Genomic DNA, 26,665 nt, shown 5'->3' on the forward strand with positions numbered 1-26,665 from the left:
GAAGGATGGAAGGAAGGAAGGAAGGATGGAAGGAAGGAAGGAAGGATTGATTTGTTCATATAACCAAAAAATCTGGGGATAAAATCTGTGACTTCAGGTACAGCAGGATCCATGGACTCAAGCACTGTCAACAGGGATCAATTCTTAGGCTCCAGCTATGAATACAAACATTATAATCACTGGCAGCACAAGGCTCACACTCTGGACCCGAGTAATATCAGGGGAAAAGAGAAACTCTTCTCCAACAACACTGCAGGAAAAACCCCAAGGAGGATCCTCATTGGTCCAGATTGGCCGCATAATCCATTCATGAGCTAAGAATCACAGGACAGAAGGAAAGTGAAACACCAAAAGAGCATAAGCTCCCTAAGTTAATAATAAAGCAAAAGCCATCAAAGCAACATGATACTGTCTTTCTGACTATCCTGAGGAAATGTATCATGACCAGGAATATTTCAGTCAAGTCAAAATACTCTCTGTGTTAAGTTAGCAGGAAGGAAATATATGCATTTGTTTTTCTAGGATGTAAGGGTTATGTCTGATTTCAATATAGGATCAAGTTCTACCATTTAATTACTACCTTAGACTCTCTCAAGGATTACTCAAAAAAAAAAAAAAGGAGCTCACTTTTTAGGAAGGTGGCGGTGTTCAGTGGTCAATTAAGTTCAGGAAACTTTGGATTATATAAAGTTAAATATATTTTTAACTGAAGAACACCTCAAAGGTAGAACTATGTTAATGTGTATCTGAAGTAGTGACTTAGGGGCAACTGGGGGGCTCAGTCAGTAGAGCATGAGACTCCTGATCTCAGGGTCATGAGTTCCAGCCCCATGTTGGATGTGGAGCATACTTAAAAAAAAAAAAAGGAATGAGTTAGTATGCTTCTGCTCCCAGATTAACTCAGCCATGAAACCCAAGATTCCTGTAGGCCTGGTTCTAGGAAGACACACTAGAATCCTCCCCTCCACAAGGAGATGAAGATGACCAGTTTTCTCTCTTCATTTGAAACCTGCTACACAGTGTTGTAAAGACAGCATAGATATTCACATCAGCAGTCTTTGAATCTCAACTTGTTACCTTTTTCCCAGATCAAAGTACTTAGGCCTCTCCGACCTCAGTGTCTTCATCTATATAAAGTGAGGTGATATGACTTGTCAGAATCAAGGAAAATACCCAGCTCACAGAACACACTAGTCGATACAAGTTTCATTTCATTTTGAATTGTCCTAGGCCTGATATAAACTTCTACCTAATTTAGCAAGTGGTGGTCACCCTGCAAGAAGTCCTGTGCTCCTGTCTCCTGGTATCAACACAAGTCTTACCCGGAAGAGTCCACTAGCGCAGATTCAGATGAAGGTGAGAGGAAGAAAAATAGCTAAACACCTTTGGATGAATTAAAATAGGAAAAACTATTCAAGAAGAGCACCTGAGTCCAGCATAACATAGTAAGTCCAAGTTCAGGAGCTGGACTCAGAGTCAGGTTGGATGATCTGATGACCTTTTGCAAGTTACAAAAAACCCCTAAGCCCCAGTTTGCTGGTATGTAAAATGAGGATAATTATACCACTTCAGATGGTTGTTGTCAAGACAATGCACATAAAGTATTTACTTACTGAGCCTGGTAAGTAATAAACACTCAGTCACGGCTAGCTATGTTCAGCTACTGTAATCATCAACCCCCAAAACTGCAGTGACTAGAAACAATTACAACTTAGTTCTTCATCACACTACATGCCTGTATCATGTGAGCAGTGGCGTTTTGCTCACCAATGTCAGTCAGGACCTCTGAGGCTGACTGAGCAAATGCCAACACAAATGTTGACAGTTCTCCAGAGGGTCTCATGCCAGCAACTAAATACCTGGCCTGGAAGTGACACATGACACTTTGGCTCACAACTCCATGACCAGAACTAATCACATGGCCTCAAGGGGGGCCAGGAAGTGCAATCCTGCCTCGTGTCCTGAAGGAAAAGAAATGGAAATGTCTGCTGAGAGGCATGATTGCCCACCACAAACATGTTAGCTCTTATGATCGGGAGCTTGCACAAATAGACATGCTATGAGTATTCAATGATTGCTTTGAAATGGTCAACAGAGTGGGAGAACCAAGGGTTTGCATTCAGTCAGCAGAATCATCGGGAAATCTACAGAGATCCACTATAAAGAAGAACGTGCAAAAGCAGCCACACATCAGCAATGAGCCCACACAGAAGCCCACTCAGGCTGCAGTGTGGCAACTAAAATAGGTATGGCAAGACCTACTGAGTCCCTATTTTGTTACCTTTTTCTTAGGTCAAGGACTTAGACCTCTCTGGACCTCCGTTTCCTCATCTACATAATATAAAATGAGGTATTATGGCTTATACGATAGTATATATCAAAAACTCTAGGACAGAGCACCTGGGTGGCTCAGTTAAGTGTCTGCCTTCGGCTCGGGGCATGATCGAGTCCCGCATTGGGCTCCTTGCTCGGCAGGGAGTCTGCTTCCCCCTGTAGCCCTCCCCCCCGCTCGTGATCTCTCTCTCTCTCTCTCTCATAAATAAATAAAAAATTAAAAAAAAAAAACTTTAGGACAATACCCTGCTCACAGAACACACTTGTTAATGTTAATTTCACTTCATTTTAAATTGACCTAGGTTTAATATAAACTACCAATGTGGCAAACTCCTGAACAAAATCTGCACAGAACTCTGATGACACTTGCTCTGATTCCAAAGATCTCCTTGTCCTGGTAACAGCATATTTAGACAACTTGAAAAACAAAAACAAAAAGAATGTTATCTGTAACTCACAGTGAATCTTCTACTAAATTATCCATGATATTTGTTTATAAACAGCACAACCAGTCAACCATGAAGTTTAAATTGGAAAATCAATTTCCCTGCAAAATATTTCAGGTTCTATGGAGTTGTCTTGGAGATCCTGATGGCTGCAATGATGAAATGTTTTTATGACAACACTCACAAGCAGAGAACACTGTAGCAATCCTGAGTTACAAGGAGGACAGGGAGATACATAGAAGTCAGCTTGTTGCTCTTAGAAAGGGTTCCCCAAATTCTTTCACTTTCCATAGTCATCACCCCCAGAGCTAAAACACCAGGCAAGTACAGAATTGCTGCAGAAACGTGATCAAAGATTATAAATTACATTTGATTCAAGTTCAGATTCTTAATAATCTTAATAGTTTAAGCATCTTTAGAAATTCACCTGTCAAATTCATCTTCAAGGAAGTCATAAACTCAAAAATCCACTGAAAAATAATACTGTAGATTTTTTAATATTTCAGCAGATACTATTGGTTATCTGTCCTTCCATTCTCCTCTCTTTCCTTCTAACAAAATAAATTTTTTTCCAGCCTCTGCCCACCTCCTTATGCCCATAAGCTTCAAAGGTGGCTGACTCCCCATCCCCAGCTGTGAGTTGTAGATAATCCTCTGTAGTCTGAGCCAAACCTGCTTAACTATACTGGGCGCAGGACTGAGTATGTGACAAAATTCTGGCCAAGACATGAGATGTCCATTAAAGGGTTTCTAGATGAGGCAATCTCATTCTTGGGGGGAAAAAAAGGAAGGAAGGAAGGAGGGTAGGTGGGTTGGTCCCCCTTCTTCTCATGGATGTTGCCGTGTGTATTTCTAACACATGGACCTGCTGCAGCCACCTTGCTTTCAGCATCTGAAATGAAGACACTAGGACGGAAGAGGAGAGAGATGAAAAGAACCTAAATCCCTGAGAGACATCCTTGAACAAATCAACTAACTCTGAAATCTGACCTACCTCCAGATATCCTGGTGTGACAATAATGTTTCCTAACTGTTTATACCAATTTGAGTTACATTTTCTGTTACTGTAGGACAAAGTAACTTAATACAAAGGCCTTAAAGAAAATAACAAAAGCCTGGTGGACACTATTGTGAACACCTACTGTCCACTGTCCCTTTGTACCTTGTTAACATTATTCTCCAACCTATTTGATGTAGCCCAGTTGAAGATACACTATCATTTCTAGGCAATGAAATGTATATGGATGTCTACTCTTGGGGCTTATGAGAAAGCTAGTGTTTGTCTTATTAAAATAAATTTGAGGGGTGCCTGGGTGGCTCAGTGGTTAAGCGTCTGCCTTCGGCTCAGGTCATGATCCCAGGGTCCTGGGATCGAGCCTCGCATCAGGCTCCCTGTTCCATGGGAAGTCTGCCTCTCCCTCTCCCACTCCCCCTGCTTGTGTTCCCTCTCTCGCTGTGTCTCTCTCTGTCAAATAAGTAAATAAAATCTTAAAAAAATAAAATTAAAATAAAATAAAATAAAATTGAAAAGGAAAGATGATTCTCAGTGCCCTTTGTCTTTTGCTTGTTTCTGCTTCCTCCTGCCTGATATGTGGACTATGTGCTCACAGGTGGAAGAACCAACATGCTGAGGGTGATAGGGCAGGAAATCAGAAGAATCCTGCATTCTTGATGCCTTTCTTGACCAGCTGTGCTCTTCCTGAAAGACCTGCCTCCAGACTTTCTGGACAAAGGAAGAAAAGAAACCCCTATTTGAATAAGCCCCCATAGTTAAGTTTCACTTATATAGCCAGTTCAACCCCAATTTAAAAAAAAAAAAATAAGCTAGTTATTTGTCAGCAAATAACAAAATAAAATAAAGATTGGGAGGAGTATGAGTGGATAAAAGTGTGGGCTCTGGAAAAAGACTGCCTGGGTTTGAAAGCTGGCTCTGCCTTTTGTGCAAGTAGTAGGATTTTAGACAAGTTACTTAATTTGTCTAGGCCTCAGTTTCCTCATTGGTGAAACTGGGAAGATAATAAAAATAAATATACTCCAAAGAGTTATTATGAGAATTTAATAAGATGATCCATGTAAAAAAAAAAATGAGCCTAGAACTCAACATATTACTTCATTCAAGAAATATTGAACATATCACCATGTATCAGACCCTGTTCTGGGTACTAAGACTATAACAGTGGACAAAACTCTTGTAGAGTGTACATCTTCTTGAGGGGAAAATAGATAATAAACAACATAAGGCAAGTGCACAGCATGTTAGAGGTAAGAGTTATTAAGTCAGGGAGGTGAAATAGAGAGTAGCTGGGGGTGGACTGTTATAAGATTAAATAGAGTAGATGAGAAAAGCCTCATCTTTATGTCACCTTTATAAGGTGGCATCCTTATATTTTTTTAAAGATTTTATTTATTTATTTGAGAGAGAAAGGGAGCATACACGAGTGGGGGGAGGGGCAGAGAGAGAGGGAGAAGCAGACTCCACGCTGAGCAGGGAGCCCAACCTGGGGACTGGATCCCAGGACTCTGGGATCACGACTTGAGCCGAAGGCAGACACTTAAACCAGACACTAAGCCAACCAGGCACCCAGGGTGGCATCCTTATAAAGAGCTGAAGGAGATAAGGGAGTGAGTCATGTGAATCCCTGGGATGAAGGCATTTTAGGCAAAGGGAAATGCTAGTGCAAAGACCGGAAGAGCTTCCCTAGTACATTCTAAAAACATCAAGGAGGGTGCCTGGGTGGCTCAGTTGGTTAAGCGACTGCCTTCGGCTCAGGTCATGATCCCAGGGTCCTGGGATCGAGTCCCGCATCGGGCTCCCTGCTCCGCAGGAAGCCTGCTTCTCCCTCTCCCACTGCCCCTGCTTGTGTTCCTGCTCTCGCTGTCTCTGTCTCTGTCAAATAAATAAATAAAATCTTTAAAAAAAATAAAAATAAAAATAAAAACATCAAGGAATATAATATGGCTTCAGCAGAGACTTTAACAATTAGCTTGTAACGATTTATTCACTTTCAAGCTAGTCTAGTGGCTTTAGATTTCAAACCAACCCTTTCTAGACTATCAGAGTATGAAATGAATATGAAAACAGAAAACTGCCTACATGAAAATTTCCCCACGTCCATTTCTCTCCACAGACTCTACAGACTGTCTTTGTAATACCAAAGGATTGGTTCCATCTTAGTCTACTCAGGCTGCCGTAACGAAATGCCATAGACTGGATGGTTTCAACAACAGACATTTGTTTCGCAGAGTTCCAGAGGCTGGAAAGTTTAGGATCAAGCTGTCAGCTAGTTCGATATCCATTGAGGATTTTCTTCCCTGCTTGCAGACAGCTGCCTTCTCCCTGTGTCCTCATACGTCCTTTCCTCAGTGTGTGCACATTTTCAAACTCTTCTTACAACAGCACCAATCCTACTGGATTAGGACCCTGCTCTCATAATCTCATTTAACCTTAACTTCCTTCTAAAAGTCCTATCTCCAATTGACAAAAATAATCAGTTATATAGAGACACATAGATCCAGCCCAAAGCTTATTGCCAAATAGATCCTCCAAACACCTGAGTTCTATTAGAAATTAGGGAGATTTTTCTGGGGAACATCCAGCAGTGTTAAAGGAGTACTGATAGCCAACACTGTGGAATCAGCCATGAGCCCGGTCTTGTGGCTATGTAGGAAAGGGGTTATCTCTTCCCAAACAATATGACACCCTAGAAAGAACTCATGAGAAAAGTGCTCATTGTTGTTGGTTTCAAGAAAGACACTGCCTTAATGTCTTATTCCAGCAACATTACAGAAGCTCTAACTGGTAGGAAATAGTTCATAATAAGCTACCATTTTTTTAAAGATTTTATTTATTTATTTGAGAGAGAGAGAGCACAAGCAGATGGAGGGGCAGAGGGAGAAGCAAACTACCCACTAAGCAGGGAGCCCGACTCGAGGCTTGATCCCAGGACCCCGGAGCCGAAGGCAGATGCTTAATCAACTGAACCACCCAGGCATCCCTAAGCTACCATTTTAATACAACTTCCATTGACCAAATATTTGAAAGAGATTGTGGCATAGTGGTTAAGAACATGGAACCAAACTGCTTGGGTTGAAATCACAGAACCACCACTAACTAGTTAACAAGTTATGTCACCTATCTGGGTCTTCATTTCCAGTTACTAGAGTAATGAATAGCACATCTAGATCATGGAGGTGTCGTGAGGATTAAATGGAGTTAATAAATACAAAGCATTTAGGAGAGTGCCTGGTATATAGTAACTGCTCAGGTAATGTTAACTGGCAGTAATAATTTATTAGGACAAACCAATTATTTTTTATGTATAGAATCATCCATATGTGTTGGTCTGCTGCTACAGAGCCAAACTTGTTGGGGTTACATCCGTTACACCATATGGTATGCGTCCATGGGCCCCTCTCTCTCTCTCTATTTTTCTGTTTGAAGATAATAATGATACCAGCCTCATGGGGTAACTTATGAGGGCTAAATGAGTTACAATATATAAAATCCTTGGAATAGCATTTGGCTCAGTATAAGGACTATCTAAATGTTAGCTAAATAAAACAATGTTACTTGAATATGTACAAACAAAAAACTAGGTAAAATATTTTCATACTTATATCTCTTATAAATCTTCAGAATCAAAATAAATTTATACATATTTCAACTACAAGTCCAACCAATTTAAATAGTCAATATCAATTTCATGTGTTGGATAATATATTTTTTAATAAATGAAACCAGTGCTCACAGTAGCTGATCAAACTACTCCACAGCTGATTCTTTTGACTCTGGCTGCTTTGTTTTTTGTTATTTTTCTAACATGACATATAACATGGGATTATTCATTTTTCCAAAGTTTTCCCTTATTCAAACTACCGCACAAACTGCCATAACTTCATTTGGCCTTCCTTTGGAAAAAATGCATCGCATGCATGATGTCCACTTCTGTTCTTGATCATTATAACTTGAAATTTTTTTAAAGTACTACTTGAGGCCTCACAAATGCAAATGAGAATTCTGAAAGGGTTATACAGATAGTCTAGAATTAGCCTATATGCTCTTTTTGGATTATCACATACAATTAGATAATTCTCAAAAAGAGTCCATGGACCTCTGAGAATGTATCTTTATGCCTTAGTTTGAGAGACACTGTTCTATCCCAAATCTGCCTGCTACACCCCTCTCCCACTCTGTAGGTAATTTGTTTCTCCTCCCACAAAGCCCTGCCCACTCCTCCTCTCTGCCCTAGACCTTCCCCCACTTACTTAAACTCAAGAAGGGTTGATGATGTGATCTGTCAAGGCTAAAGACATTTGATAGGACTCCTGACTTATATCCAGGATCTGTCCCTCTTAAGATTTTATTTGCTGTGTGTTTATATTTTCTTATTCTCATTCACAACATTTAGGAAGTTAGTTGGGCTAAAGACTGCCCTCTACTCTTACCTAGGTCACCACCACCTCTTAAGAAGACCTTAGTTGGGGGGCGCCTGGGTGGCTCAGTCATTAAGTGTCTGCCTTCGGCTCAGGTCATGATCCCAGGGTCCTGGGATCGAGCCCCGCATCGGGCTCCCTGCTCCGCGGGAAGCCTGCTTCTCCCTCTCCCACTCCCCCTGCTTGTGTTCCCTCTCTCTCTCTCTCTCTGTCTGTCAAATAAATAAATAAAAAAAATCTTTAAAAAAAAAAAAAAAAGAAGACCTTAGTTGGGTGGCCCACCCCTGTTCTGCTCTGGGTAGTGAGGCAAAATTCTTTCTTCTCCAATATGATCTTCCTTTAAAGATCATTCCCCAGGACAGCTCCCCACCCCCAGTACTGAAGTCAGTGAGGGCCCAGGAAAACGTACCCCTAGTCAAGACAAAGGAAACCTCCTTATAATCCAACATCAGGAGACCACCAAATAATGGGTGATGCAAAAGCTTCAAAGGTTGTCCTAAGGAATGTACATTTACTCAGCTTTGTCCTTTGTTGGGGACCTCTCCAGGGCAAGACTAACACAGGACAAGATTCAGGTGTCCAAGACATTTGAGCCCTGCTCAACTCCCGTATTATTTTAGAAACCCCAGAAATGGGAAATATAGCTTTCATAAAGCTGCCCTTTGAGCTCCAGTGCCCTTTCAGCTGTCCAATGGAGGGCTTCTTTTCCACATGGGCTATACACACATCAGACACAGAAAATCCTGGGGTTGTGAGTGGGACCTGCCACACACACCACAGCCAGAGGGGAAGACAACGGCTGAGGTCACTCGGTGACCCTGCAGCTGGGGCAGTTCAAACACAAAATCAGGTCTTGCACCCAGAGTGGAGCTGCTACAGCGTCCGATGGGAAAAAAAAGCACAGAACTGATGAACAGAACGGAAAGGTTTCCCATCCCACCCTTGCTTCCAAGAAGCTCATCCCCGCTGTCCAATAAGATTAACAGTTCATATACATCGACCACTTAACTCTGTTCCAGGCATTGCTCTCAACCCCTTTCTATTTACCTACAGGTGTGTGGTTTTATAATCCCCATTCACCAGGGGGTGAAAGGGAATCCAGCACAGAGAAGTGACAAAGGCAAGATCACACGTGTAGTAAGTGAAGAAGCCAGGCTGAGGACCCAGGCCTTGTGGTTCCCACCACACCATGTTAAAGCGACATGCATTCCAAGAAGGTCTGCCCCTTGAACTTCACACCTTAATCATCACAAGGCACAAAGCCTGTTTCACACTGGGAAGGGGGTGGCAAATTCAAAGTGACAGAAAAAACAGAAGGGAAGGAAAAAAAATGATGAGAACAAGACATGGTGGAGGATGGGGGGCTGGTCAACTTTCTGAGGCACAGTGGTGTTTTCAGAGGAAAGATCCTCCTGTTTCAGGTTTGAATTTCTGTCATGCTAATAAATGGGCCATCGAAGCAGCTGGCTGCACTCTTAGCACTGTTGTGGGAGTTATTTACACTAATCCTTTCCCTTGTAGCCTGGCTGGACAAGGATGAAAATCCTCAGCATCAGCTATTGAAAGAGACAGAGGAAACACACAAACCGATTTACAAGGTTTCACTCGACCAGTTTTCTTCATTTGAGTCCTATTAGCTCTGATAATGTATCCTCACTATTAACTGGCCGGGGAGAGCAAGGTAACGTGTGGGTGTGTGTGTGTGTGTGCGTGTGTGGGTGCGTGCGTGTGCGTGCGCACACACCTGGCATGGCCTTCAGTGCTGCTGAGATTCTAGCATGAAATCCAGAAAAGGTAGGAGAACATCTACATGATCCTTCCATGTTTCCTGAAGCATATGAACGACCAAGTCAGTGAATATTCCAAGGGAATACACTAAGGATGTGGGAGTTCTCTACAGCTCTGCTACTTGCTCGCTGTTCTTTGTGTGAGGCGTTTCACCCCTCCAAGCCTCCGTGTCTTCAACTTTAAAATAGGGGAAGCCATATACTTTGTGTAGGAATTGTGAGGATCGATGAGGCATGGATATCATGGTCTTAGCACAGTGGCTATCACAGACAAAAGCACTCTGTAACATCAAAAATAACAACAGTGATGATCATACTGGCTGTTGTTAGAAGTGGTATTTTTCTAACTCCTTGCTTCTTAAATGGCCTGATTCCATTTTAAGACAAAGCTTCAAAGGAACCGTAATTTGGAAGCATATGAATCACTTCCTGTGACTTTTCCCCCTCAAACTCAGTGCTAACCTTCTCTTCTCCTGACTGCCTCTTTTCACTGAGGTCACCCCCTTCCTTGATGACAGTGGTCCAGGCCATGAACAAAACACTGGGACAGTGATGTGCCCCTCCATGAATTCAAGAACATCCTCTTTTCTCCCCATATTTGTGTCCTTCTGGGATGTCAATCTCTCAGACCTCTTATCTCCTTATCCTCTTCATTTCCTTCCAGTCCAGAATTAACAGAAAAGCACAACCTGATTATACCAGAACAGGAGCTCCTATTCTTGCTCAAGGATTTCCATTTGCTTTCTACCCCCAGGAACTCATATTCTTGTCCAAGGATTTCCATTTACTACCTGATGATGAACCAAAAAGCCGCTGAAATGGAAACGTTTTCTGGCTCTGAATCAGGGTTGTTCTATTAGTCATTTCAGGATCTCAAGAGAAAGTGTCAGAAAAAAACAAGAGATTCAGAGCTAAGGTGCAAGTGGAAACAGTGCAGAGAGGTATGGGAAGCTTCAGCAAAGAAAAAAATATTGCTAAGAAACATGCCAAGACCACTGACTTCATTAAACACAGAAAAGTCCAGGAAATGTGAACAGAGTGGATTAAGAGCTTTGGCTTGAGCCAATCTCTTGTATGGCCCTAGCACATTCTAGCTGTATGACCTGGCACAAGATATTTAATTTTTTGAGCTTTAGTCTCCTTGTTTATAAAGTATGGATAATAATATTTATTTTGCAGAGCTTTTAGGAGGATTAAAGATGATTTGTGCAGAAGTGCTTAGCAGATGACTTGACACATAGTAGGAGCTCAGTTAGAAGTATTATTTAGCCAAAGTACTAAGCTTGCAGCATTTGTATTTAATAAGATGCTCCAACTTTGTCTTCTGCATTTTTCATAAATATAAATGTTAAATCTTTATTTAATAACTAGAACATATGAAAACTGTGCTGGCAAAAAGCGACAAAAGATTAAACCTATCCAGAATAGTTCTAAGGAAAACCAGGATGAAGAATAGATGGTACTGGAAGATGTATTTGGTTCCCTGAAATATATAGAAGCCTGAAGAATCTAGAAAAATCCTCTGCCACAGGGTATTTCCAAACGTATGTTGGAAGACCCCTTATTCAGGTGGAAATATCCAGCAGATAGTTGGATAAATTGATCCAACATGCAGAAGACAAAGGTCTTAGCTTGCAGCTAGACATGGCATTTTGAAACCATCCACAAATATCTATCCAAGGATAGGTCACCCACAAAAGTATACAGAATTAGACGAAAAGACAGAAAATCAAATACTCCAAATGCCAAAATTTAAGGGCCACTGAAAAAGACAGAAAGAAAATGTTTCTATAAAAGGATTAAGGACTACTGACTATTCAGTACTCACTGGCTATAGCCATTAGGTAAAACTAATATTTATATTGTGCTTAGTATTGTGCTTTATATTATGCTAGGTGGGGAAATGGTGATGAACAGGACAACCCAGACTCTACCTGCATGGAGCTTACTGTCTAGGAAATAATTCAAATATATACTTATTGAACAAGTCACTAAGAGACCTTTCAAAGAATCAGTGGGGATAGAAACCGGATTTAAAGGTCTATAAAAAGACAAAGACAGTCAACATAAACTCTTTCAATAAGCTTAGTTATAAGGTAAAAAGAGAGAGGACACAGGGTTAATGTTCTGGGAGGATTTCAAGCATCACACGGAGGTGGAGGGAGTTCCAAACTTGAGATTCAATTATTCTCTCATCAGTTCCTAGGCTTCTCAAAATCCAAATAATGGCTATCTAGTCATATCTATACTGACTATGATGGAAGCAGCTGCCTGAGCAGATTGACTGTACTTTTGTGTCTTCAGAGACTATGGGCCCAGGCTCTTTCCCCATGGTCCCTGCACAGCATATGTTCTCTTCTGCAGTGTGAGGATATCTGCATGAGCCTAAGTACATACAGCAGGCCCTTTAATTAATGCTCAATACGCTTCATACATTAGCAAATATCACTGTGTCCCCTTTGGAACTGTAAGGCATCTGGTAGACTTGTATCTCCCTCAAGATCCTGATTGTTTCTCTCATAGTCAAAAGGCGCAAGTCACAATCTCTTAACTTCACCCCCAAATCATAAGCCCTACCTCCAAACATCCTTTACCCTTCAACCTCTCACTTGTTGACAAGTTTAACTCTAAGGAGTTAAACCATCAAATTCATGGTTCTCAGCCTTACTGTCTTCATGACTTTCATGATCAAAGATACTACGATTTTTAGTAGCACGCTCAGAGGGATTAAAACGTAAATGCCAGCTTTTAAGATATATCTATTTGAAAATGAAATAAAAATGTATTGTCACTACTCTATTTGTTTGGCTATCCTTAGCCTTTCCATTATGATTTGAATTAAATCATTCTTTACACTAAGAGAGTTCATGTATAAACCCTCCTAAGGCAAAATCCTCTCATGTCAGTCCACAGACAGTTCAGCTCTGGCCTGACATCAAGCTATACTTCCTCTCTCTTACTTGCCAAAATGTACCCTACTCTATGACCCTTCAACTCAGTAATCCATCAAATATCATTGTAACACTGTATTTCTTCAATTGGGTAGCTCACGCGTGGAAGTCAGCTCCAACGCCAGTCTGCCATGATGCACAGGTTAAAGAGTCAGCTAAACTCTGCTGCAAGTAAAGAGTATTTGAGAGTCCAAAACTAGGGGGAGAATTTTCCAAAACACAAAAGATAGTTCATTGTATATATTCTGGTTGAAAGGCAGAGACAAATGACTCAGAAAATTTCTCTTCCCTCAAAAATAAGAGCCTGTATAGTTACAGGTACAACCACCAAAGCATCTAGAGGAATCCATTTAATTAGTCAAAGGTAGTTGACCATACATCTTCTTAGTTTTCCAGGACAATGTCAGTTTATGCCAGATATCCAAGCATTTCAGTGTCCCAATGATAGTATCCCCTATTGTTCATACTCTGAACAATAAAAGATTTGGTGATCACAAAGAATACTACAAATCTTCCAACCAGGAAAAAAAAAAAATCTTCCAACCAGCTAAATGCCTAATTTTTTTTCCAACCTTTTAGCCAGTTTTGAAATTATGTAACTATTGTTGCAAAGAAACCATTCTCCAATACATGAGTTAATGGAAGCAAGCACCTCTGAGAAAGAAATGTGAAAATTTCAAGTACAATAATGTATCCAGGGACAAACAAGCATAAAGAAGTCAACTGTCACTTGATGCTAAGACTGGGAAGCATTATAAATAAGAGATGAAAGAAGTATTCAGAGCTTTAGGTCCACATTGCCAAAGTAAATCAAGGCTGCAAAGATTTTATGAGACTCTGAAGAATACATCAAGGTCTATGAGGAATACCCTAGTATTTTTTTAATTATTACTATTGATTTTAATTTTTTGGAAGTCCTGTGATTACTAGAGGTGCCAGATCGGATACCATAAATGAGTTGAAACAAATGTGTCTGGCTTTAACCACTTTGTAGGTTCTGATCTGCCTGAACTAGACTCTAACACTCATACTTACACCCCTCATTGAGCAGATATTCCATTAAACTACATGCAAACCAGAGTGGGAAGTGCTGAATCCTGGCATTCGGTTAAATCTTGAAGCTGTTTGAATTGTCATTTTTGTGCATTTGAATTTATGGCTATCTCCTTTTATTGTGTCTTATTAGCATCCCTTCTGTTTCACCTCAGTCTCTGCTCATGCTTGCAGCTCTGAAACTTTAAAGGGCAAATAACCCATGCATTTGCTCGCTTTTTACTTCATCCTTCCAAGCATTCATAGTACTGTGCATAGGACTTGCTGTACCCTTTCTCTACCACCTATCCAGTGTTTTCTGGATATTCCCCTAATCCAGAATCCCTACTATTTCTCATTACCCTTTATTCACAACCTTCTAAGTGACTTTTGAGACAGGAGGATTCTGTTTTTTAGCCAAGCCAATTCCATTCAAATTTGCAAGTAAAATTTCATGAGAGGCTATATCAAATGCTTTTTAATCTCAAAATATACATTCTAGACTCTTTAATTTCATGCCCTTCTTTATTTACTAGCGAACTTATTTTTTCCAAGCCATTTTCTTTAATATATATGTAAAATTTTTCCTCTTCTCTTTTAACCTCCCTGCTATGTTTTCTACTGGTAATAGATTATGCCACTTGATATAACCACAGAGCTATGCTCTGCTTTTCTAGTTAAAGATTTCAAATGAAAGTGACCAGAATGGTGTGGAAATCTTCTCGAGGGCAACTGAAGGAAATAGAAATACTTGGCCTGCCCGAAAAATGTTTAAGTAAAAACATCTGCCTACAGATATATGAAGGCTTGTCAAATTGTAGCATTAAGGAGCAGAACCAGAAACAAAAGATAGAAATTATAGTGGCAGCATGTGCCTTGACAGAATTCATTCATTATTTCAGCAAACAGTTGCTGAGAGCCTTCTATGTATTTTGGACCCATGAGGATGCAAAGTAGAATTAATTAAAGTCCCTGCTCTTGAGTCCTTTACAACCTATTATAGTTGCACAATGCATGAAAATAAATATAACTGTCCAACTCTGGAATGAACCGACCCGTGGAGTAGGGAACAGCTGGTCACTTGAGTGATACAGGTAAAACCTGAATAACCAACTGTCAGTTATACTGTAAGAAAGATTCCTGTATTGGTTGGGTATTTATTTATTTCTGCTTTGTTTCAGAAAGGACTACCAATCCAGATTTTTCTTGCTCATAAGTGATATGTTCTATGCATAACAAAGCTATTATTTTTGGATCTTGCTTTATTAGTAAACAAGCATCTCTTGCAGAATCCCTTTGCCATTGAGGACCTAGGTAAAGAGGCAGAAGTAGAAAATATAAAGAAGTCCTTGCCAGACAGAAAGAAGAAAAACAATCTCTATTGGCTGTGGAATACGGGAAGACATAGAGGGAAAGTGAAGAGGTAATATGCACAGGTCTTTATATTCTCCTCATTAGAATAGAATCATAGAAAGAGAGGACAGAAGCATCACAGCTCTTGTGGGAGATCCTCAGCACTAATGGGACAATGGCAAGATTCACCAGTTCAGCCTGGGGGGAGACCATGAGTCTCTAGGAGAAGCCCCAAACACATTGAACATGCTACAAGATGTAGTTCTTCAGAGACATACATGCTAGGTATATGAGTTCGTGGAAACACCCTTGGGTTTCACAGCCTAAGTATAAAATGCGAGTATGATCCAGAAATAGCCAGGTGTCCCACTGAGGAAACACAGTGGTGCTGAACAGGCAGGCAAATTCAAAGGCCTGGGTTGGAACTTAGTGAGCAGGGTCATTATAAGTGGAGACAAATGGCCACAATCATAGACTCCATTTGCATGTACCACCATAATGTTTCAAAAGGCCAGACAAGGGCACCTGGGTGGCTCAGTTGGTTAAGCGACTGCCTTTGGCTCAGGTCATGATCCTGGAGTCCTGGGATCGAGTCCCGCATCAGGCTCCCTGCTCGGCAGGGAGTCTGCTTCTCCCTCTGACCCTCATGATCTCTCTATCTCATTCTCTCTATCAAATAAATAAATAAAATCTTAAAAAAAAGGCCAGACAATATCAGTGGAAGACCAGGACAACCAACACATCCCTGGGATGACTAACAGATATCAGAATGCCTTTTCCTCTTATACCAAAGAGTAACACAAACCTCCTTTTAATTTCTAGATACCAACTTAGACAGAAGCCAGGAAAAGGAAAGGAAATCTAAAAGAGCAACCGTATCCAACAAAATCAGAAATCCAAAAGGGACTGAAAAATCAAGAAAATTAAACGTTCTCATATATCTAAGCAGTAATGTTAGATTCTTGATGCCAACACAAATTCATGAGCATATATTTACATGTTGAAGCCAAACAGTTATCATTCACTAAGAAAAGCTTCCTAGAAGAACGAGAGAGTTAGGCTTTTAGTAGGGACATTGAGAAGCCCTTGAATAAGTTCACATTTTTATTTCTATCCTCTACAATGATTACCTTCTCAACCAGGATTATTAGCCTCTTTTAATGCTGTATTTTAATCTCCTTCATGTGGTTGAGTTTTCATAAATTTTCTCCCTACTCTGTATTAATTTGTATTCTTTTTTTTATTAATTTGCATTCTTGAAGAAGTAGATTACCCTTACATTGCTATACTCATTGAACACAAGAATGTATTTTATATGAAATGTAAACTGTAGCAGCACAATGACTAAAGGAAAACTTGTCTCCCCTCTTCACACAGTATCTTCTTCCCTGATGCTTTGCATGTCTTTCCAAACCTCAATGAAGGCTTCCTTTTAAGATATTCTTGTGGTTTTCTACTGAAATCAGAGACCATAGACCCCTGTTCCATGTATATGAGCTTGATGATACCGGGTACCATATGGAATCATCACCAACAAAGGAATGTTACTCAATATATATTACAGCTACATGGATTTCTCCAATCAGGTACATTAGAACAAACTATCAAATCTCATTACCTAGAATAGATAAAGGCATATGAAAGACTACTACCAAAATATATCCTAGGTAGCTGATGTTTCATTTCTTGAGGAATAAAAGAGAAAAAATTAGCTAGCCTCTCTCAATTTATCATTTGGTGTTCCAAGTGAGATGGAGAAAAAAATATTAGCAGAGCTGTTAAGAAAGCAAGGATGTCATATCCATGAGGGCTGGTGAGAAGGGCAAAGTATTACTGTAGGTAAATGAGGCCTAGATCAAGAACCCTGGGACCCAGGGTGGGGGATGAAATTAAAAAGCCCTGTAATGATAGCTCCTTCTGAATTTACCACACACATTGGTTTCCAATTCCTCTGGATTCTCTCAGCTTTCTCTAAATATCAAAGTTCACAGAGAAACATGACAGTGGTCACAATGGGCTACAAAAAAAAATTTCTCCCCCCTTATCTTTAACAGGATGGGGAACTGGTTATAAAGGTTAGTGTGATTATAACAGGAGATCGTGGTATTTTTACTACAATGGGTTAAGTGCTAGGTAAGGCAGGAGGTTTCATGTGCCTTTGAGTCCAGCCAGCACACACACAGTCAATCGTGGTCATGTTCCTTTTCTTAACACTTGTTATTGAAAGGCTATTAAATCTCTGAAAAGCTGTATCAAATACCAAACAAAACCCTGAAAGATGGCAAAATTGAAAGGGGGACACTGAAAGAAGTCAGTCAATGCCTGAAGCCCAAAGTCTTTGTCTGCAGAGTTGCTGCTTTTCATCATCTCTCAGATCATAAGTTGTTGAAGGGCTGTGAAAGGTGTCAGAAAGACAGCGCACTTCTAAAGTTAGGCAAAGTCTGGGATGTGAATGCATGAGAATTCTATCAGATTGCTTACTCTCACCCAAACCCCTTTAGGGGAGTCTTAAAAAAAAACACATTTGAAGACCTAACACAAAATCATTCACAGAGATCTAAAGAATGTCTAAAAGATGTCTTCTCTCTAGGTGAAAAATGAAAATGCAATTTCAGGAGAAACTTCTTTTTTTTTTTTTTCTTTCTTCTCCTATCTGTCAGGGAAGGATTACACTGAGGCCTTATTTTTGACTGCTGAACCTTTGCTTAAAGAAGACTTGATAAAGGGGGCGCCTGGGTGGCTCAGTCGTTAAGCGTCTGCCTTCGGCTCAGGTCATGATCCCAGGGTCCTGGGATCGAGTCCCACATCGGGCTCCCTGCTCGGCAGGAAGCCTGCTTCTCCCTCTCCCACTCCCCCTGCTTGTGTTCCTGCTCTCGCTATCTCTCTCTCTGTCAAATAAATAAATAAAAATCTTTAAAAAAAAGAAGACTTGATAAAGGTAATTCTTATTTTTCCACTATCAGGGAAAAGAAAAAGACGTAGGGATAATTTTAAATTGCAGATAATGGTACAGTCATTATTGTTTGGCATGGGAATGTATTATTTTTCATTAAGATTGCAGCTAAGACTTATTTTAGGATATGATAACTCTGGTCCATAGGATTCAATGAGAAACAAAATAACACACATGAATCTTTGTCAAAATGTTGATAGAATTTATTGACAATATGTTGTACCAAGAGTGACTTAGAAAGAAAAAGCCTTTCAAAAAGATTTCATGAGTGACATAACTTAATGTGCCTAATCACCAATTTTACCCTCCTCTCAAGTCCAGAGCACCACTCTATCTATATCTACAATGGAGGAGGGAGACATTATAGTCTGAGAACACTCTTACTGAAATAGATAGCAATCTTTACTCTTTAGCTTGGAAAGCTCTGTTATTACCCTCTAATTTTCAATAGGTCACAACAAGATCACCTGGGGTCCTGAGAACCTTCAAAAATTTTCAATTTGCATACTAAATAGGAGGAAAAATAAATTTTGTTCAAGAATAATATTTTAATTCAATTGGGTGATATGAAAAAAGAAAGAAAAAACCCTTTATGCCATTCAAATCCATAAAAGTTGAGGAAGGAATTGCGAGAAAGGTGTCAGACCTGAAAGTTTCTAAATTCTTAGACTTCTTCAAAAATATCAGCTTTCTGTATATCAGAGTTCAACAAAAGTTTTTATTACAATAAATTTGTATTCACTCAACAAAATCTAACTGGAAGAGAGTTCTGCTTCCATCCTTGAAGGAGTGACAGGGGGCAGATTTATCTTCCTGCATTAAACAACTAAAAAACACAAACAGAATGTATGAAACAACAATTTTCACACGTTGAACAACAGGTAGGATGGCCAGTGATCCCCCCAAAAAGAAAAAAAGTAAGGTGAGACCAACTGTATTAGTCAACTTGGACTGCCATAACAAAATACCACAGACTGAGTAGCTTAAACAAAATAAATTTATTTCTCAAGCTCTGGAGCTAGAAGTCAAAGGTCAAGGTGCCAGCATAGCTGAGTCCTGGCTGGGGCCATTTTGTGGCTTGCAGACAGCCACTTTCTTGCTGTGTTCTCACATGGCACAGATAGAGAAAGAGAGGGAGAGGGAGGGAGGAAGGGTACAAGGGAACATGCAAGTGAGAGCATGAGAGTGGTCTGGTCTCTTCCTCTAATTACAAGGACACTAATCCCATCACGGGAGCCTCACCTTCATGACTACATCTAAACCTAATTACCCAACAAAGACCCTATCTCCAAATATTGTCATATTAGGTGTTAGAGCCTCAACATATGATCTTTGGGGGGACACAAACATTCACTCCATGGCATCAACCATTGCCCCCGTTTGCTGAATGGCATTAATAAAGCCTGGCAAAGTTTCCTAGGTGAAGATACAGAGTTCAGAATTCAAAAGTTATACTGTAGCTAAAATTTACAGGACAGATAATCAAAAAACATTATGCTGCATAAAGAGAACTCCAGAGATCTGCAAAGGGTACCTAATGAGTCTTTATCTGAATAATAATCAGCAACTGTATGTGAAGAAATTATGCAATGCTTTGGAAAGAATCAGCCCAAGGATCAGATAGAATAGCTTTTGGAGTTTGCGAAAGGCCAAGAGTAGTTTATGTTCCAATTTCATCACCCATGGAGTATCAAGTAGGATCCTCAGAAGAGCATTACGTCAAGAGAGGACCAAATTAGACATAGACGAACTGCCTACCAAAGTGGAGAGGTGATCCACATTGTATCAGTTAGTTGCTGAGTAATAAATCACCCTAAAAGTTACTGGTTTAAAATAATTATTAATTATTTCTGTTGTGTACATGTCATTAGATAGTTCTACTGTTCTAAGCCATGCTTGGCTGATCTTAGTGAACTCATTCATGCATCTGCAGTCAGCTGGTTAGTCAGTTTAGAGCTGGTTAACCTAGGACTGCTTCAGGACAGTTGACTTAGTTTCGCTCTATGAGGTCCCTCCACTAATTTAATAATATTTTGTTCTGCAGTGAATAATCTGCTGTTAACTCTATCTAGGATTTTTTTTTAGATATTACATTTTTCATCTAGACAGCCCATTAGGGTCCTTTTACATCTTCCATTTCTCTAATTATTTTCCCTAATTATAGCTATATTTTCCTTTGTATCCTTGAACATATTTTTCTAAAGATTTATTTTAGAGAGAGAGAGTGCACCTGTGTTAACACGTGGTAGGAGGGGCAGAGGGAGAATCCCAAACAGACTACCCCCTGAGCGGGGAGAACAATGTGGCCCTGCATCTCAGGACCCTGAAAACATGACCCAAGCCAAAAACAAAAGTCGGTGGCTTAACAGACTGAGCCACCCAGGCACCCCTATATCCTTGAACATATTTATAATACGTATTTTAAAGTCCTTATCTGATCATTCCATCATATCTATAATTTAGGGATAGGTTTCTACTAAATGATTACTCTTTTAGCTATGGGACATATTCTTCTGCTTTTTCGTATCTCTCATATAATTTAGTTGTATTATAGACATAATGGATGCTACATTGTCATGTGACTGGATTTTGTTGTCTTCTTCAATAGAATACTGTTTTTTGGGGACACCCCATTGGCTCAGTCAGTTAAGCGTCTGCCTTGAGCTCAGGTCATGATCCCAGTGTCCTGGGATCGAGTCCTGCATCAGGCTCCTTGCTCAGCGGGGGCCTGCTTCTCCCTCTGCCTGTGCTCCCCCTGTTTGTGCTCTCTCCCTCTCTGACAAATAAATAAAATATTTTTTAAAAATATGTTTTTTGTTCTGAAGGTAGTACATTTACCTGTGGCCTGCTTAATCCTTTTAAGTCTTGTTGTTTGTGATATGTCAGAGTGATTCCAAAGTATCATTTACTCCAGAACTAAGTTAGTCCTGTTTCTGGAACATGGCCTTTCTAGGTTCTCCGCTGGACATGCCAGGTGTTCAACAAGGTCCTTCTGCTCTGACTGGATGGAACGTGAATGTCTCCCAGCATTGTACAAGCTTAGGTCAGCTCACAACTCCCCAGTATTTTTTCTTTCTCCCGTGGTTGTTCCTTGATGAGCCATATGGAATTTCACTCTGTACATGGCAGAGATTGGTATTTGGCCAAAGAATCAAGTATACCTTTGTGCAGATTTCTGACCTTCATTCCCTATATAATTCTTGTCCCCACTGTTCCTCATCCATCCCACAAATTCCAATTTCCTCCTTAGCCCCAAACTCTAAACTCTGAATACTCCACTCAGTGATAACACTAGGCTCTATTTGGGCTCTTCCTTCTGGCACTATAGTCTGGAGAGTGGTTCCAGGCAAAAATTCACTGCCTTGTGGTAGCACAAATGTCTCATTTATGGCATGGCCACCATATTTTCTGTCATTTAGATGACATTTCCAAGGCCAGCCTCAAAGAACTCATTTGCCTTTTCCGTGTTGTTGTAAAAGCTCTAGCCAGATGTTCTTCATCAAATTCTGTATTGTAAGCACTTTATATTGTAGAAAATGCCATTTTATCTTTTTTGCACTTAGAGTTCTCACTATACTCTTCAGACAGCAGTTGGTTTGGGGATAAGAAGATGAGCTGGAGACAAGCCTTCCAGTAGGTAATTAATCACTTGTAATCAGCACTTATAGACATTCACAGAAGGTGAGAGAGTCAAGTGGAGAAAGAAGTGACTTCACCATCTTTGCAGGGTTATTACAAATCCTGCTAAGGTTACACTCATTAAAATTGCTATTAACTTTTCTTCCCCCATCTGGATAGTTAATTAATTCTTCCTCATATTTTAAGATGAAGGCAATTAAGAGGGAAAAAAAAAAATAAGAGTTAACATGTCCATACATAGGGCAAACTGATTCCTTTAGGAAGCTGTTAGAAAAGCTTCCAAAAAAGACATATGAAAATAGAACTGTGGGGCGCCTGGGTGGCTCAGATGGTTGGGCGTCTGCCTTCGGCTCAGGTCATGATCCCGGGGTCCTGGGATCGAGTCCCGCATCAGGCTCCCTGCTCCTTGGGAGCCTGCTTCTCCCTCTGTTTCTCTCTCTCTCTCTATCATGAATAGATAAAATCTTTAAAAAAAAGAAAAAAGAAAATAGAACTGTGATTTCTAAGCCTGAGCTTAAAAGGCAGAAGTCATTAGGCAATGGATATTCTATATGTCCACCTCACCAATTTGGCCTGAATTTCTCTACTGTTTTATTTTCCTGAACAGTGTTTTTCATTTTGACTTAGGAGATGCAGGTTTTACAAATCTTAAAGTTTATATAATTTAAGGTACACTTTTTAAGAAAAAGAATACAGAATTATAAATACAAAACTGATAGGATCTTCCCAGGACCCAGTAAGGGGCCAGGGAAAATGGTAAATCCGCTCTTGTTGAGATCTTCTTTAGCAAACCGCATTTCTTTTAAAACTTCTTCAGTGTCTACGATGACATTTGTACTCCATTTTCCCTTTAGTGGTTTTATACTATCTACGATTAGTTTATTCTTCATCCTTCCCACATTCTTCTGTAACATTTATGTAACCCAGATGAACGCCTAATCTTTGAGAGTAAAATAGCCAATATTTTTAAAGCATTTACAATGTGCTGGATTATCTTCTAAGTTATTCGTGTGTATTAACTCATTTAACACTGCTAACACTTCATGAAGTAGATACCATACTATGTTTTCCACATTGCATAGATGGGACTACTGAAGCACAGGGAAGCACCCGGCTCACTGAAATGGCAGAGCTGGCCTCCAAACCCAGATCCAGGCTCCAGAACCTGGGCTCTTAAACATTACGCTCTTCTCTTTGATTTGTGGATATGGAGGGTTGAAAGGACACACAAGGCTTTGAGCAGCACGCTGGGCCCCAAGGTATCAGGAATGTCTGAGGTCTAAGGACACCTAGTCAAATGCTGACTGGTAGATGCTGTACATTAAGAGCCCATGAGATCAAGAATGAGACTCCAGAGGACAAAACTGAGTATTTCATACCTTTCTCTGTCCAGGTCATACCTCACTGCTATTATCAGACATGAGTTGGTATGGTGATGGGAAACGGCTGAACTAGAATGGACAGTGAAAGCTGTTGCATTGAGAGACTGCTTTGCATAAGGTATTGTGAATATTTACTTTTTTGAGCCTCATTTGAGATGCCCCTTTGTCTACTTCTGGGACCCAGAAAAAATAATACATGATGTCAAAAAATTTTTCTTTAAATTAAGCAAGCTAAATAGATCTCTGACTCTAAGACATTATCCTGATGACTGAAGTAAGGCCAGAACAACTGATAAGTGTGAGAAACGGTCTTCAGTATCAATATAGCAAATAGATGCAGGTAACCAGAGCCCCTCTTCCTAATGTACTTAATATCAAGAAATACGAGGGCAATTATACGACGGACACTATCTACAAAGTAAATATCTACATATAATCCTCAAGATTCAGACGCAATCGGTCTGAGGTGAGACCCAGACGATTATCATTTTTAAAGCTTCTCTGTAATTTGATGTCCAGCCGGAGCAGAGAAAGGTCTTAGGTGGGAGAGGGGAGCACAGAAAGAAGTCCCCGGTCTAGTGTGGCAGGTGGGATGCAGATGACTCTTTGGTGGAAGTAGAATTCAAGCTGAGGCTGGAAAGATGAGAAAGGTTACGGAACTAAGAGGAAACACGGTAAAGAAAAGAGCACATTTGAGAACCCCGGGGGCCGAAATAAGAACACCGGGCAGAAGCTAATTACAATTGGAGCTTTGATCCATAGGTGGGGCATGAGTGAGGCTGCAAGTAGCTAAAGGAGGCCCCCAGTGGGCAAGCTCAACAGAAAAGAGCTCCACACTCAAGCCTCCACCCACTGACAAAAGAACTCAGCTGGCTTTCAATGATTCCATCCTCAAGAATAAGCAAGTTACATCCAGACTCCTGCTGGGGAATTTCCCCCTCAGGCTACTACCGATAGCCTGACACGCTCCTCAGAAAAATGAGGTCGGCACCACTAACAGACTGTGTCTCATGGCATTAATGGAAGCTTGCCTGACTTTCTTCAGAAGAAACCAGCAACCAGTCATGAAAAAAACAAAACCAAAACAAAAAAAAAAAACGGTCTCTCACCTAACACAGAAGTTGTTCAAAATAATTTCTGTAAACCCATCCTATTTCCTCATTTACTTGATTTAAACTCCTTATATCATAATCATGTCCATATGGGAAGCCATTTGCAGGCAGAAATATTCATTTTAAAATTAATTTTTAATTACACAAATAATACATGAATATATTTTCCATATAATTAAAACATTAGACATAAATTTCTTTAACCTCTCTTATCTTAATTCTTTCCTCAGATGTAACCACCGTTACCCATTTGCTGTGTGTTTTTCCAGACTCTTTTTATATGTATCCACAGAAAATATGCAGCATTATTTATTCGGTGTTTCTTTTAAATATACACATGAATAAGGGCACCTGTGTGTTTCAGTCAGTTAAGCGTCCGAATCTTGGTTTCAGCTCACATCATGATCTCAGGGCCTGGGATTGAGCCCCATGGCATCAGGCTCTGTGTTCAGCGGGGAGTCCACTTCGGATTGTCTTTCTCCCTCTCCCTCTGACCCTCCTCTCTCTCTCTCTCCCTCTCCCTCAAATAATAAATAAATAAATCTTTAAAATATATGTGTATACACACACACACACAAATAGCATCATATTGGACTGCCATTTTCTTCACACAATTTTTCTTGGAGATTGAGCAATGCTTTGTACAAAATAAATGCACAATAAAACTTATAATGAATAAATGGTTGATAATTTCAAAGACTAATGATTTCAGGCCCCTCAGTGAAGCAGACTTAAGTCTGAACCTTAGCTTTACTATTTACTAATATTTTGACTTTGGGCAAATCGTAACTTCTTTTATGCTATATTTTTACCTTTAAAATGGAGCTGATAGATTTATATCACAGGATTATTGTAGTAAAGCAGCCAGAACAGTGTCTGCCCTAGAAAAAAAAGAATGTTGACTTTATTTCTGCCTCATCTAATGCTTGTTACATACTGCATTCCTCTCCTTCTATTCAGGCAGGTGGGGGGTGGTCTATGAGCGAAATCTTCCAAATGCCTCCTGAAAATGTCTACCTAGGCGTCCCAATCAGTGTATCCAAAATCACAATGTTCCATCTTCAACAGGCTTGTCTTCCTAAAGAACCTACATCTACTAAGTCACACAGTCTCATCTTTGCACCTTGGTAGTTCCTTCCACATCCTGGCCTCCTCCATCCATCTCTGCAGTTCAGATCCTCATTGTAGCTTTCAGGATCAAAGTTCTAACGCTATGATGAATCTCTCCATCTCCAAAATCTTATATACTTATCCCAATTCTTCATTAGCCCTAATTACCAGTAACTCTATCACCTAAGAGTCAGCATCTTGAGCCTGGCAATCAGGGCTTTTCACCAACTGGCCTCATGTGGCATTTCCAAATTTGTTTCTCATTTCCCATATACCAATAACTCCAACAAAATCAACTTCTTTCTGCTATTTCCTGTACTCTCCACTCTCTGTGTCTTTGCTCATGCTGTTCCCACTATCTCAAATACTCATACCCTCCTATATTTAATTCTACTAAGACTATACTTAGGTATACTCTAGAGATAGTGAATTTAAAAAAAGAATTTAGAGCCAAATACTATACTATAGTAGAATCCATGGATATAATGAATTTAAAAACAGAATTTAGAGCCAAACATACCTCAGTTCAAATCCTCAAATCCTCAGTTCCATCTCCAATTAGGTATATGACATATCGTTTTAATGTCTCTCTTTTTTTCACTTATTAAACAGGGATAATAACTGAAGCTACTTCACAGAATTTGAAGAACAAACTAAGATAATGTATATAAATAATTAAGCAAACAATGTCTGCTAGGCAATAATCAATTGTCACTATCAATAACATTTCAGGTCTATTTCAAATGCCATTGTTTCCCTAAGTTCCTCTCTGATCCTGCAAGATACTTCTGAAAAGCAACAGTACTTCATTTGCACCTCCTTTAAGATATTTAAAACTTTATACTTTACTCTATAGTTTACACTTCCCTTGATCACAATTTTTTTAACCCAAAACTGCAATGGGTTTTCCAAAGAATTTTCACGTCTATGTCAGCAGTATAAGAAAGTTTCAGAGAAGTAGTTTGTATACAGAAAATAAATGTTTCTAAAATATTTTGATCTGTTACAGGGAATATGGTACAGATTATTTGAAATCAGAGCTGTATTTTAAAAACTCAGAACATGAAGCCACTGTACGCATATGAACTCCAGCCTCCTTAGGTATAGGGACTGGTTTCCTTTCTGAGCTCATC

Source organism: Mirounga leonina, unplaced genomic scaffold, assembly GCF_011800145.1.
Source record: "Mirounga leonina isolate KUSES-001 unplaced genomic scaffold, KU_Mleo_1.0 Mir_166, whole genome shotgun sequence".
NCBI lineage: Eukaryota > Metazoa > Chordata > Mammalia > Carnivora > Phocidae > Mirounga > Mirounga leonina.